This window comes from Sciurus carolinensis, unplaced genomic scaffold (assembly GCF_902686445.1).
Source record: "Sciurus carolinensis unplaced genomic scaffold, mSciCar1.2, whole genome shotgun sequence".
In the NCBI taxonomy this organism is placed as follows: Eukaryota; Metazoa; Chordata; class Mammalia; order Rodentia; family Sciuridae; genus Sciurus; species Sciurus carolinensis.
The window spans coordinates 1,313,791-1,327,696 of record NW_025920119.1 but is presented as its reverse complement, the minus strand read 5'-3'; the positions used below and the strand labels follow the sequence as shown (position 1 = coordinate 1,327,696).

General features: G+C 51.4%; 1 pseudogene; it reads left to right on the top strand.

Annotated features, from left to right (window-relative positions):
- The window catches only part of LOC124973718 (WSC domain-containing protein 2-like), a 45,121-nt pseudogene that overhangs the window by 13,882 nt on the left and 17,333 nt on the right, over positions 1-13,906 (top strand).

The window sequence follows — 13,906 nt, the reverse complement described above, 5'->3', positions numbered from 1 at the left end:
CTGGGGGCATTGTCCCATCGTGGTGTGGCCCTGTTCCTGAGGGGCAGGACTGTTGAATGACAATTAGTAACTGTCTGTCTGACACCTGTCAGGCACTGTGCTCAGCCTGGGGCGGGCTTGGTTTTACTTACCTTCCCTACAGACTTTTCAGGTCACTGCCACGGTTAATTAGCCCCCTTTACAGCCAGGGAACTGAAAGCATCAGAGTGAACTTGCCAAAGATCACGCGGTCTAGTGCCAGGTGACCTTCAGACCTATAAAAGGAACTAAAAGGCTTGCCAAGGAGTGAGGGCTGGGCTTAACGGGTCCCACCATTGATCCAGAGGCAGTGACCGAACTCCACCATGAAATCCTCTGACCCTGTGGCCTGTGCATCCCCAGTTGGAACGTGCCTCAGAGGCCCCCAGAGACCTAGATCGGCTGCTGCATCAGCAACCCCACACAATTCTGCCTTTCTAAGGAGCCCCAGGTGACACCAGGCTGGAACAGACTTTGAATAATGAGGCTAGATCTCAGTAGATCTCTCCTAGGATGCAGACCTGCCAGCACAGGATTTGGCAGAAAGTTAGCACCTCTGTTTGCATTAAAAAGTCCTCATTTATGTGAATTTCATATTTCACAAAACTCATTGCTTACTGGACGTGGTGACTCATGCCTGTCATCCCAGCAGTTAGGGAGGCTGAGGCAGGAGGATTGCCACTTCAAAGCCAGCCTCAGCTAAAAAGTGAGGCCCCAAGCAACTCAGTGAGACCCTGTCTCTAAATAAAATACAAAATAGGACTGGGGAGGTGTCTCAGGGGTCAAGTGCCCCTGAGTTCAATTCCTGGTACCAAAAAAGAAACAAACAAAAGAACCCTCCTAGCTTGATAATGTGTTCAGTATTTCAAATCCCATATTTCTGAAGCCCAGCTCGAGCTGCCCCACCATGCATGGGCTTGGCAGCCATGCTGGTCACCACCAATTGGTTGCCCCATGTCTCAACTCAGGTTTGACACCTGGCTGGCAGGAGCAGAGGTGGTCTGTGGAAGGAGGGCCAGCCGGTGGGTGTCTGGTGTGACTTGGTGTCTCTGAAGGGGCAGACTTCACATGCTCACCTCAGGTCTCCTCTGTGCCCATATTTATGTTATGTGGATGGTGACACTTTGGCCATCTGAAACGATGGCCTCAAAGTTAGGAAGACTTACAAGGGGAAGCTACTGCATCTAAAATATGCCAGTAGATGAGGCAGAGCCAGATAAGGAGATTTGGGTTGTACTTGTCCTTAGAAGACATTAGTTAGACCTCCTTAGCTACAGTTCAGTTGGCCGGATAATCTGGACCTCCTTCCCGCCCCCCCACTTCTCTCTCTCTCTCTCTCTCTGTCATACACACACACACACACACACACACACACATGCTCAGAGTTCACAGATATCATGATCATCTGGCATCATAACCCTCCCATAAACCATCAAAGACTTTTCCATTAGCTGAAGTATATCCACCTCAACACGCAGACATCACTAGAATCTGTTAGGGTGAGGTGCGTTGTGTTCCCATAGCTGGGTGGGTGCTGGGAAGCTGTCCCTAACACTGGCAGGAATACCGTGGCACCCCTTGCCTGCTGCCATCGCTCTAGGGGCAGTCATGCACCAGACGGAAGCATCTTTGCGTCATGTACAAGAGTGGGGATCTTGGTCATTTCTACTGAGAGTGGAGTCCTGGATTCTCGAAGTCCACCCAGTTCTGAACTGTCACCGTACAAGGTCTGCAGCCTGAGCACCTTCAGCTGAACTCTGAAGGACAATTCCAGCCTTGTCAACCTACAAGGCTACTGTGGCTGAGGCTTGAATGGAGGCAGCTTGGATAAGAAGACAGATGGCTGCTGATACATCCAAGGGGGACTCACGGTGAGCTCCCGGTTGACAACATGGCATCTGGAAACAGTTTTAAGATCTTTCCTGAATCAGGCCATTTCATGAGCTCCCACTGGACCAGGTACAGGGAGACTTGATGGGGAACCAAGCACCATCCCACCCCCGATAGCAGTAAGGTCAGTCCAACCACGGGGTGTATGTTTAGAGGACTTCGGGAGCAGCATTTGGGTTGCATTACATTCTAAGGAGGTTCAGGGGAATGGGAAAGCCATGTTTTCTAGCCACAAGCAGAAACCCAGAATCAGCAAAAGCCATGGGTTGCACGTCATGTTGGTGACACCTCCTTGGTGACTCCATTTTACACCTGTAGAAACTCAGACTCAGAGAACAGAAGCAGCTTGGTTGAACAACCCCCAAGGAGGCTCCAAAAGGAGAGGGCCTGAATGGGGGCCTCAAAAATGCATTAGGTTGTGCCTGGTGGATAGGGGGAAGATATTTAGACTAGGGGCAAGTCACCAAGGAATGGGAGAGAGACCCAGACAAAGGAAGTGGACTCTGCAGAAACCTAGAGGTGATTTCTGGAAATAACAGGCAGGTGTGTTTTTTTTTTCCCCAAAGCCATGTCACCTCTTAAGGACCCATCATGGACTGGAACCCAGGTCTCCCAGTTGGGGTGCTCACTCAGTCCAGTATTATAGACACCCTGACCCCCTGAATTGAACTCAGGACCCATCTCCTCTTGGCAGGGGACTCCTCAGCTCCAGCTTAACTCCTGTCCCCAACCCTGGCCCTCCTTCTGCTTTGTTCCCTGACTCTAAGCAATATGAAACCACCAAGGTATTTTCTCTGACTTTCCTTGCCTGGGATCTGTTTTATACATAAATAAATCAGAAAGAGGTGACTTCCAAGCCACTGGCACACAACCCTAGCATGTATCGCATCAGAAAGAGAAATAAGCCAGCGCTGGAGGAAACAGGTAGGCAGAAGCCAGATTCTGTGTGCAGAGTCGTTACTCGGTATTAGCACTGTTTCCTAGTGGAGTTTCCCAGGAGATCCAAATGAGGCTGCTTATCTCCCAACACTACCCTGAATGGGCCTCTGCCTGGGGTAGGGGTCAGTCCACCTGTTTCTGAGCCCACAGGGTGCTTTTAGTAGCAAAAGCACCAAAGACTGGCAGAGGAAGTATCTGCAGGCACCTGCTGTTCTGCTTTGACACAGACTCCTGAACACCTGGACTCTGCCTGGTTACAAAATAACCAAGAAATGGTCTTCCTCCTTGATTGGAGTCTTAAACCATTGGGCCAAATCCCCAGTCCCTTTTTGTATTTTAATAGAGAGTGTCTCACTGAGTTGCTTAGGGCCTCGTGAAGTTGTTCAGGCTGGCTCTGAACTCACAATCCTCCTGCCTCAGCCTCCTGAGCCACTGGGACGACAGGCATGCACCACCACACCTGGCTGAAGCCCATTTTTGACAGTAGTTTGCTAACGTGTCTGCAAGAGTGGCTCTCCTCCCAGAGGGAGACACCTGATGGACTCGTGAACATTATGATTTCATAGGGTGTTGCCAGAATCTTCCCTTGCCTGAAAGTCTTGCAAGATTTGGGTTGCAATGTTCCTTGGAACCACGCTGGGCTTCTACCGGTTGGGCTTGTGGGTGGCTGTCCATGGTGCTGACCGCCCTTCCGTGGGGCTGAAACCTGGATAACAGCAAACTGGTCTTGCCCTGACTCTAAGCAATCTATCTTATGCATCTTGAAGAAGGCATTACAAAGCTCGTACCAGTGCTGGGAAAAAGAGATCCCTGATTTGTGCTGCACATTCACACACCATGGACAAGTGATGAGAAGGGAACAGGAAGTGGCACAGCATTTGCTGAGTCTCAGACAGTCCTAAAGGCCATTGCAGGGACTTCCACCCAGCTGTGCAGGGTACACATGATGAGACCCATTTACAGATGAGGAAAACTGAGGCTCAGTGAAGTGAAGACACCTGCCCAAGGGCACACAGCTAAGTGCATGCCTGGCCTAAGCAGATGCCCTTCCCTCTGGATTCCAGAGCTCCCTGCATATGAGAAGACATCTTCTCACTTCTGTGGAGAGCAGGAGAGTGTTGGGAAGGACAACAGATCCCCTGGCCACTTCACCTTTGAAGAGAAGAGAGCTTCTCACCCCTGAAGGGGAGAGCCAGGTGACCTATATCCCAGAAGGAGGGAAGTGGAACATCAAGGGTCAGGGCTATCATTCCTACTCACCGTGCCCAGATCACTAAGGTGCAGTGGAGAGCTACCCACAGAGAGAAGCAGCCTCCAAGAGGCTGTCCAGGCTCCTGGGACTCGAGCTAAAGAACTCTGCTGGCTGAGAAGGCTCTCCAGCCCCTGCACTGGATGTCAGGAAGCCCCTGTGACTCAACCTCTCAAGCATACTTCAGGAAGATTCTCCACCCTGGAATTGACTTCTCAAACTATCCCCTGGCCCCCAGCACACACCTTCACCAAAGAGACAGTGGTAGCTTCTGATGGTCTCTAGCCCTTTCAGGCCTCTGAAAACCTTACCTTCTTTGATATTCAGGACATTCAGGTGAGCCCTCCTCAATAAGCAGGGGACTCAGGGACTCATTAGCAGCTGCTTAAATGTCAAAGATGACCAGTCTCTGCAGAACCGGGCCAGTGAAGTCTTCCTTTCTCCTCTCCCCGTCTTTTCTAAAGACAGCAAGCCAGGAGCTGGGCCTTGGACTGCCCCTTCCTCAATACCCAAGTTCACAGGACTCGTTCCTGTCCATCTCACTATGGCCCACCCCATATTCATGCTCCCATCCTACAGGTGAGCACTGTGAGGCTCTGGGATACAGGGAAACTACCCATGTTCAAAGCTGAGGGGTGTGGAGTTGCCAGTTGGTGCTTCACGGAGGAGAGCTTCTTGTTCTACAGGTGATGATGAAGGGTTCCAGAGGGGAGAAGCCCAATCGGGCTAGAACTGGCATCTCCTGGTCATAAGTTTCCTGTTGCGTGGCCAGGACCACCCATCCTGATCCTGTTGGTTCAAGGAAGTACCAAGGCCTTCTGCTGGGACACCAGCTGGCAGACCTTCCAGGGCCCTGGGTTGTGGCTGGACCCTTGAGGCCATCTGAGATACATGCTGATGTTGCCCTATCAGACTGAGCCCAGGAAAGTGGTGCCCAGTGGAGGAAGTGGGGAGGTCAGAGCACTTGACCATGGGACCCCACGTGAGGAGCACATGGACCCTGACAGACGCCCAGTACCTTCAGTTACTCAAGGTCATGACTGCAAGAGGGTGCAAGAGTGACCCCTGATAACAGTAAAGAGGACCCATATAAGCAAGGGGACCCCAAGGACCATCTGAGATGCATGCTACACAGACACCAGCATTGTCCCTGACTGTGGGCATCAGAAGTAAGGGTCCTGAGTGCTCTTGGCTTCCTGGGGAGGGTCTGCCTGTGCTGGTCCCCACCCGTCCCATTTCTCTCTATGTGGTTCTGGCACTGGAGAAATAGACAGCATGTTCCAACCAGGTGCCAGCTGCTCAGAGGATTTTTGGGAAATGCCAAAGGCCGGGTGGCATGGAACTGGCAGGGATGTGGGGAGGTGGGCAGAAGCTCGGCCTCTCCCTGTGCTAGGAGGCGGAGAGCCCTCCAATCTGCTAACTGTTGCCAGGCAACCCAGAGAGAGCCCCTGGGGTCATCCTCTCCACATGCACAACCCCCTATCTATGGTGAGACTGGGCTCACAGAGGTGTGATGGCAACCACCCAGTGTCCACACAAGTATCCTCAAGTGCACATGGCACAGATGGATGCCCATTACCAGGAGACCTGCCAGGCAGGTGGGCACATGCCTGCCCTAGGCCCAGGATGAACAAGAGATCCACGAGGCCCCCAGGTGTCCCTGGGATCCTCACCATTCAGCATCCACAGGCCTAAAGGGAGTATCCATGCCCCTTGCCACACACACACATGCACACACGCAGGGACATAGGCTGACACTCACACGCTCATGCACAGTGGGACACATACCAGCAGTGTGTGCGAGATGCACGCTCAGCCTCATGTCCCAACACCTGAGCACACCTGGGTCCTGTCGGGCTCTCCTCCTGCAGCGTGCTCAGCTCCTGCCTGCCACATGTGCAGACAGATGGACACACCACCCCCACCAGGTGCCCAAACTCCAGTCACCCCTTCCGAGGCAGCTACCTTGGGACCTGAGGGTCTCAGACCCCCTGGGTGGTAGGAGGGGCTCAGGGAAGGTCCCACCTTGGAGGATGAGTTGGGGAGCAAGATCCCTTCCTTTCAGGGCTGGGGAGCAGATCAAGGGTCAGGTGCAGCTGCAGGGAGCCTGGGACCAGTCCCACTACTTGAGTGCTGGTGGGGTTCACAGGGAGCCGGAGTCAGTTCTGGAGCAGGCCAGCATTGCTGGCGTCCAGCCTGCTGGGCTTTCTGGTTAAGTGAGGGTCACCCACCCAACTGTGGCCCGCCTGCCCCAGTGCCCTGCCTGGCACACTCCCTGAGCCTCAGAAATGGGCTCCCTTGGGCAGCCATAGGATGGGAGGCTGCTGAGGGTTCCCCACGGTGTCTGAGTCTGATGCTTCCTCGTCTGAGGACTGGAGGACAGACAGTCCAGCCTTCCAACTGCCAAGACACAAGCCATCAGAGGCAGCTCTGCACTCTCCTGGATATTTCCATGACTTCAGGTGCGAGGCTCCTTGAATGGACTAACCCCTGCTTCCCATCTGTGTGGGGAAACTGAGGCCTGGAGGGAGCTCACGGGAGGTCACCACTGGCAGCTCTCACACCAGGCTGGGGCCAGAGTCAGGGAACATGAGGATACAACTGCCTTGTGTCACCACAGCATGCTCCAGAAATTAGCCATTTAACCAAAATCAGCTGTCCCTGGTTTGATTTGGCACCACAGTGAAGGACTTCTGGCCGCCAGGTATCGGGAGGTAAAAATAATCACTCTTTGGTGGCTAAAATATAAAAGCATCATTGGTAAACACCTCCAACCTTCTCAGGGAGTTATTTCATATCCTTTTCTCTGAACATAGAGACACCTGTGTGTGCTAACGAGTATCCAGTTGTACCCTATGGACACACCCAGGTCCCTTACAGGTGGAGGTATCTGGCTTCTGCAGTTGGCTTTGCTTTCTCCCCAGGCTGACATGTGTTTCTGAGATGAGCCTCAGTAAGGTCTTGCCAACAGTGGCTCCTTAGGTTCCTGTAAGTCCTGCTTCTGTCCTCTGTGAACTGAGTCTCCATGAACTTTGTGGAGTCTTCAAGAGAGTGGGACCAGCTGATGTTTCCAAAGTGCTCAACAGCTGGGTACAGTGGTAAACACCTGAAATCCCAGGGCTTTGGAGGCTGAGGCAGAAGGATCTTGGGTTTGAGGCCAGTCTCAGCAACTTAGCAAGACCCTAAGCAACTTAGTGAGACCCTGTCTCTCAATAAAAAGAGGGGACTAGAGATGTGGCTTGGTGGTTAAGTGCCCCTGGGTGTGAAAAATAACATGTGCTCATCAGAGTGAACAACACGTACTAGGAACTTAATGATTGGCACCTATTCTTGTGCTTGTGATTGAGATCCACACAATGTCAACAGTGGCCTTTGTTTTAGGTGACGGCTGCTTCTGGGAAGGTATGTTCAACTCGAGATCTGAGAAGTAACTGAGCCTAATTTTAAATGTGCATGATATAAATTTGACAGGAGTCACTTCTTATTTTTTATTTGTCTTTAGTTCATAAAAATATATATTCTTTGTAGAAAGAGTTAGAAAGGAGTTGAGCCAAAAGATAGACAGAAAATTTACCTCTAATCCTATGGGATCTGCGTTCTCTGAAACAGAACCGACAGGCTGTATGAATATACGTGCATATTAAGAGATTTATTTTTAAGGAGTTGGTTCACATATTGAAGGAGTTGGCAATTCTGAGTTGGTAGGCCAGGCCAGAAGCCTGGAAATGCAGGCAGGGTGAATTCTGCAGTCTTGAAACTGAATTTCTTCCTCCCCAGAAACTTCAGCTTCTCTCCTTAAGGCCTTCAACTGATTAGACAATGCCAAACTATATCATCAAGGGTAATCTCCTTTACTAAATAATCGTAGATACACAATTACACAATACACATATACACAATGTCTTCACATATATACATACCTTCACATATACACATATCTTCATGGCAATATCTAGACTTGTACCAAACAACTGGGCACCTTGGGCTAGCCAAATCAACACAGAAAAGTCACCCATCAGACCTACTTTTCAGAAACATCATCATGAGATTTCTATTGATAGGTTTTTTTTTTTCTTTACAAAATTGATACTTTAGGTGAAACTTTATATTCTTGGATTTTATTTAATTTTGTATCTCAAACACATCTTCACTTGATAACAATAACCTTTAACAGGGGCTGAGGTTGTGGCTCAGTGGTAGAGCACTTGCCTAGCATGTATGAGACATGGGGTTCCATCCTCAGCACCACACGTAAATAAATGAATAAATAAATTAATGAATAAAATAAAAGTCCCTCCACAACTAAATAAAAAATATTTTAAAAACCTTGAACACCATTACTTACAATGGAGGCATAGAATTCCACCATTGGTGTCCTTACCTAATCTATTTGTCTAATCCCTCACTGTTGGACGCCTCTGTTGTTTCTCATCTTTCACTTGAGCAACCTTACTGATGACTCTGTGCACAGCTCAGGGGACACCCTCATGGTCCCCAACTGCGCCCAGCCAGGTTCCCTTTAGTACAGTGACTGCTGGAGACGAGCTCACACTCGACCCCTGCTATGGAAAGTAGCCACTGGACACCCAGGGGCTGTGAAGGGACCCCCTTCCCCAGGCAGGCAGCCCACAGCCAGGGGCAGGTCCCGTGAGGGAAGTAGCACACGAGGCCAAGGCCAGCCTGCTTTTCCTGAAGGTGGGACAACTCTGGGGGCAGGTCTCCCTCCCGAGCTTCCTGGGCCCCCAGCTGAGAGCACAGCTTCAGTGAAACACTGTCTTAGGCGCTGTGTCCAGGGAACCTGGGCGAGGATGATGGCTCTGAATATTTTCTAGGAGGTGACTTCTCTGGGGGAGACAGCAGTGGATTCCACACTGCCCACGGTGCAGGATGGTGATGGAATTAGGAGAATCCTCCATGGACCATATGACTTCCCCAAATGGGGCTTTGCCGCCATGAACCGGGAAGCGGCACATCACAATGCTGCCGAAGGGAAGAGGATAAAGTGACCCAGGAGGAAATTCATCTTGGGACCTGGATTGTTGGCAAAGATGCAAGCCCCAAGAAGAACATTCCCTCGGTTATAGAGCACATTGACTCTGAACAAGCTTGTTCAAGATAAAAAAAAAAAAAAGACCTGCAATTGCTCTTTCTGTCTGTTTTGACTTGCTGTGTGATCTTGGGCAAGACTCTTGCCCTCTGTGGTCCTCCACTTCCAAGAGTTTCCTCTAGAAGGTGTTTCCCCCAAGGACATCTGACTCCTTCTCAATATGACTCTGCTTTTTTCTTCCTGTTCTTCAGATGGAAGTGCGGTATCCCGAGGATGTTTCCACAGACCTCAGAACCTCTCCCTGGCCTTGCTTGTGACAGCCGCCATGCCAAACATGTCTGTGGACAAGTGTGTGGATCTCTGCACAGAGAAGGTGAGGCAGGGTCCCTCCTGCTCACAGCACTCAGGGTGGGGAGAGAGCCATGCAGCATAGCTGCGGGAACCAATGCAGAGCCGTGAAGCAGCGGCCCAGTTGGGATGGGCGAGGTCAGACCATGGGTGGGGGTTGTGATCGTTTGATGGGGACCTGAAGGGGTGGGTCTCCCTCCCTCTGAGGGAAGGCTCAGGAAGGCGGTGACATTTGAACGGGGCTTAGGAGTGCGAGCAGGAAGTTTCCAGGCCAGGACAAGGACAACCCACCAGGGACAGTCCCCATCACTGCTGGTGTGAGCACAGAGGCAGCAGGAGGCGTCCAGAACCCTGGGCACATGACAGTGGTGCCCACGGGTCCCTTTCTCAGCCAAAGATCCTGGGAACCCTCCCTTCCCAGCCAGACAGTGGTCAGATCAGGGAGGAAGCTGGACCTTGCACTTCCCAGGTCCCCCAGGTCCCAGCACAGAGCTGGACGCAGAGCTGGCACCTGAGGTGCCCAAGGAGCCCATTATGTGACCTCTCCTGGGCTGAGACCACCCAACTCCTGGCCTCCCAGCCTCGCCATCTTGGTTCCTCGCTCCTTGGGCTCCTGATCCAGGAGCATCTCTCCCGAAGGCCCAGAGGCAACAGCTCAGAGTGTCCTGTCCTCCCTGTGGCCCTCATGGGGCCTGCAGTTCACTTCCCACCCAAGCTGTGGGTTTGGAGTTTTCACCCCCATTTCCCAGATGAAAAAGCCAAGACTTAGCTGGCAAAGGCCCCCACCTGAGCTCATGGTGCATGTGAGCAGGGCAGCTAGGGTGGACGCTGGGGGCCACTCCAAACTCATAGGCCTAGCTCCTCAGCTTCCCTGGGCCCTGGAGGACCTACAGGTGGCAGACCAATGTGGCGAGGTCACATCCGCCCATCAGCCTTCCCTGCAACTGGAAGAAAGTGCTGGAGATGGGTGGATAGGAAGCCCCACTGCGAACTGCCCCTTTCCTGTTTCCTCAGCTCTCCTCAGGGGCCCTGGGGCACCACTGAGGACATTAGGGGGTGGGGAGACAGAACTGCCCATGCCCAAGGTGGAGGGTCTGAGATTTAGAGTGACCGAGGAGACCCCCTGCATGTCAGTGTCTCTGTCTCTGCTCTCCAGCCAGGGACCATCATTCCTATTTGACATCTGGCAGAGAGACGCCACACCTGGTGACGCAGCTTTCTGGGTGTGACTTGGGTCTGAAACCGGATTATTCCTGGATTTGGGGTGACCCAGGACAAGGTGGGGCTACAGGTCTGGTCCAGAAGCAGGTTGGACTGGGACAAATAAAGCAATCAGGGGCAGCTCTGTCCATGTAGGGCAGAGCACACAAAGGTCAGGCTCCCTTCTGGCTGAGGAGAACGGACTCCCACAGCTGTCCCCCAAGCGTGGGCTGCAGTGTCACCCTCAGACGGAGGGGCACTGACTGTGGCGTGTTGCCTGACAGAGACATTTCTATTCCAGTTCTTTCAAGTCCTCCAGGAGAAAACTTTCCCTCAATGCTGAAGTGTCTTTAATATGTCCCTCAACTGATCTCTCTTTTGCAGGAAAAATGCAGCTGACCCCAGGTTCAGAGTCTTGGCAGGTAAGAGTGCCTAGGTAGCATTTTATTACAGTCATTCCTCAGTATCCTCAGGGCAGGGGCCTCACGTGTCCCGCAGATGACTGTGTCCTCAGAGGTTGGAGTTCCTTACGTAAAATGTGGAGTTTCTGCAGAGAGCCTCACACATCTTGCCATATGCTTTAACTCATTTCTAGCTGGACACGATGGTGCGTGCCTGTCATCCCAGCAGTGAGGGAGGTTGAAGCAGGAGGACTGCAAGTTGGAGGTCAGCCTCAGTCACTTAGTGAGGATTTAAGCAACTTAGCAAGACTGTGTCAGGATTAAAAGAAAAGAAAAAAAAAAAAGGCTTGGGATGTGGTTCAGTGGTTAAGCACCCCTGGGTTCAATCCCTGGTACCAAAAAACAAAACAAAACAAAAAAAATCATCACCTCGAGATAACTTACAATCCTAACACAGTGCCAAGGTATATAAATAATTTCTATATTCTAAGGAATAAAGACAAAGAAAAAATCTATGTGCACATTATCAGTATATGTGTGATTTTTCCCTGAATATTTTCAATCCACATTGGCTGGATCTGCGGACCAGGAACGCCAGGCACATAGTCTGGCAGTACCTTGCTGTTTCTATAGGACTGAGCGATTGTATTTAGTTTTTGGAAATATGCGCAATTTCTCTGCGAGTACTTCCTGTAGGAGTGATCAATTTCCCTTCAAATTTTAAGTTTCAAACCTTGAGTTGATGCAGGCAATTGAATAACAATCCCAGGCATCCACACAGGCAGGATCACAGGGTTGCTTGTGCGTGTGCTGGGGACCCTGGAGCCCAGGGAGCCCCTGGTCCTGGGCATAGGGGTGCAGATCTGCCCCAGATTGGAGTCAGGGCGTCCTGGGCTTGGTGACACGCCTGCTCCTCCTCCCCGCCATCCCTAGGAGTACCCGCTGGCCGCCCTTGCGGGCACCCCCTGCCACTGCAGCTTCCCCACCACATGGTTCCTGCTCCACCAGAGGGAGGAGGAGCAGCTTTGCATGCAGAAGTGCAGCGCCGAGGAGCTGGAGAGCTGCAGGACCCCCAGTCACTGTCGTCGACCAGACGCAGGTCCAAGGTGAGCCTGCACGCCCAGAGCCCATGCAATGCCTGCACTCCTGGCCATTCCCTCCAGTGGATCTGCAGCTGGAAAGACCGTGCAGGCCACAGGGCAGGGAGCAGAGGCAGGGGCAGGGGGCAGAGGGGAGGGTCAGGAGGCAGGGGCAGGAGCAGGGGCAAGGCTGGTGGACTTGGCAAGGCCCAGGGTTACTGCATCAGGGATAGAGAAATGCCCAAGCAGGAGGTTCTAAATACCCCACCTCTGTCTCTCATAGGACCCTACTTCTGTCCCTCATCACCAAGGATTTCTGGTGGCTCTCCTCTGAGCGTAGAAGCATCAAGACAGTAGAAAGAGGCCCGGCACTCAGAGCTGGACTCTGCTGAGTGACTTTCTTAACCCAGGGGCCCAGCTCAGCTGGTGCACCTGGGTAAAATAGGGCCACAGTGATTCACTAGAAAAAAGAGGCCGCTCCTGGATGCGTGGGCACCTCCAATGGCTCTTACAGGCTCCCGCGGCACCGTGGCTGAGAACAGAAAGCATTCTGTGGCCCGATCCTAAGCTGTGGGCCCTTAATTAAGTGGCCAGATCATGAGGTCAGAGGACCTAGAAAGTCAGGGATGCTGGGTGCGGGGAATGAGAACGTGGGGGCTGGAGAGGCATGTGCGGGCTTCTTTAGGAATTGGTGTGTTCTTGTGAAATGGGGAGAGTTTACAGTTGGGTTACAATTCACACACAGCAAGTTACCCCTCTCAGGGTGCCATGGGATGATCCCGGGCAATCGTGGATAGTCATGAGACAATCACGATTAAGATGCAGAGCGTCCATCACTCAAAGCTGCCTCCTTGCATTCCTTGCAGCCAGTGCTTCCCACCCTCAGTCCTGAGCGACTGCACCTCTGCTTCCTGCCCCTGTTCTGCCCGTTCAGGATGCTGTGACCTGCATCCACATCTGAGTTGCTGAATGTGTTGGTGTTGTGTGCCATCGATGGATGGATGGGCACTTGTGGTCTTTCTGGTTCATTTACATACAAATCTTTGTGGCTGTATGTTGGATCAGATCTTGATCAGAAGAATGATATTGATTTACATTTTCATTTTTAATATTTTGATACAATTTTTAAATATGTAAAAGTTACCAAAATAGAATGAACACTTTAATACAACCCAAGTGTTCACTCTCCTGAACTGAGACAATGGTGACCAGAACTCTTAATTACCCCTTAATGTCTCATTGTATTTCCTAAGTAAAAGACAGCTTCCCAGGTCACCACCAAACAACCATCAAAATCAAAGCCTCATCAATTCCACATGGTCGTTCAATCCAGATTTTGCTGATAACCAAGTAACAGTCCAAGAATCCTATCCAGGATGTTGCTGTCTGTCATTGCCATGTCTGGGGACTTTTGTTAATTCCTAAGTCTGCCCTGGTCTTTCCTAACCCTAAACTTGTAGAGAGAGATTATCTATCTTTGAATTTATCTGTATACTTACATTAAAAGCCACACATGAGTTGACAGTGGTCGCTCAGGTTATGATCCCACTAGCTGAGTGTGTCTGGTTTTACCCATTTCCTTAAGTTAACCATCTTCACCAGTTCCACCAACCTCTGTGTATTAATGTTTGCTCCAAGTTCTCATCAGTAACCAAACTCTAGAAAGGAAGACTTCAAGAGGGAGGAAGGGGAAAAGAAGACTCCATCAAACTAGGGTCTCTGGGCCTTTCCTATC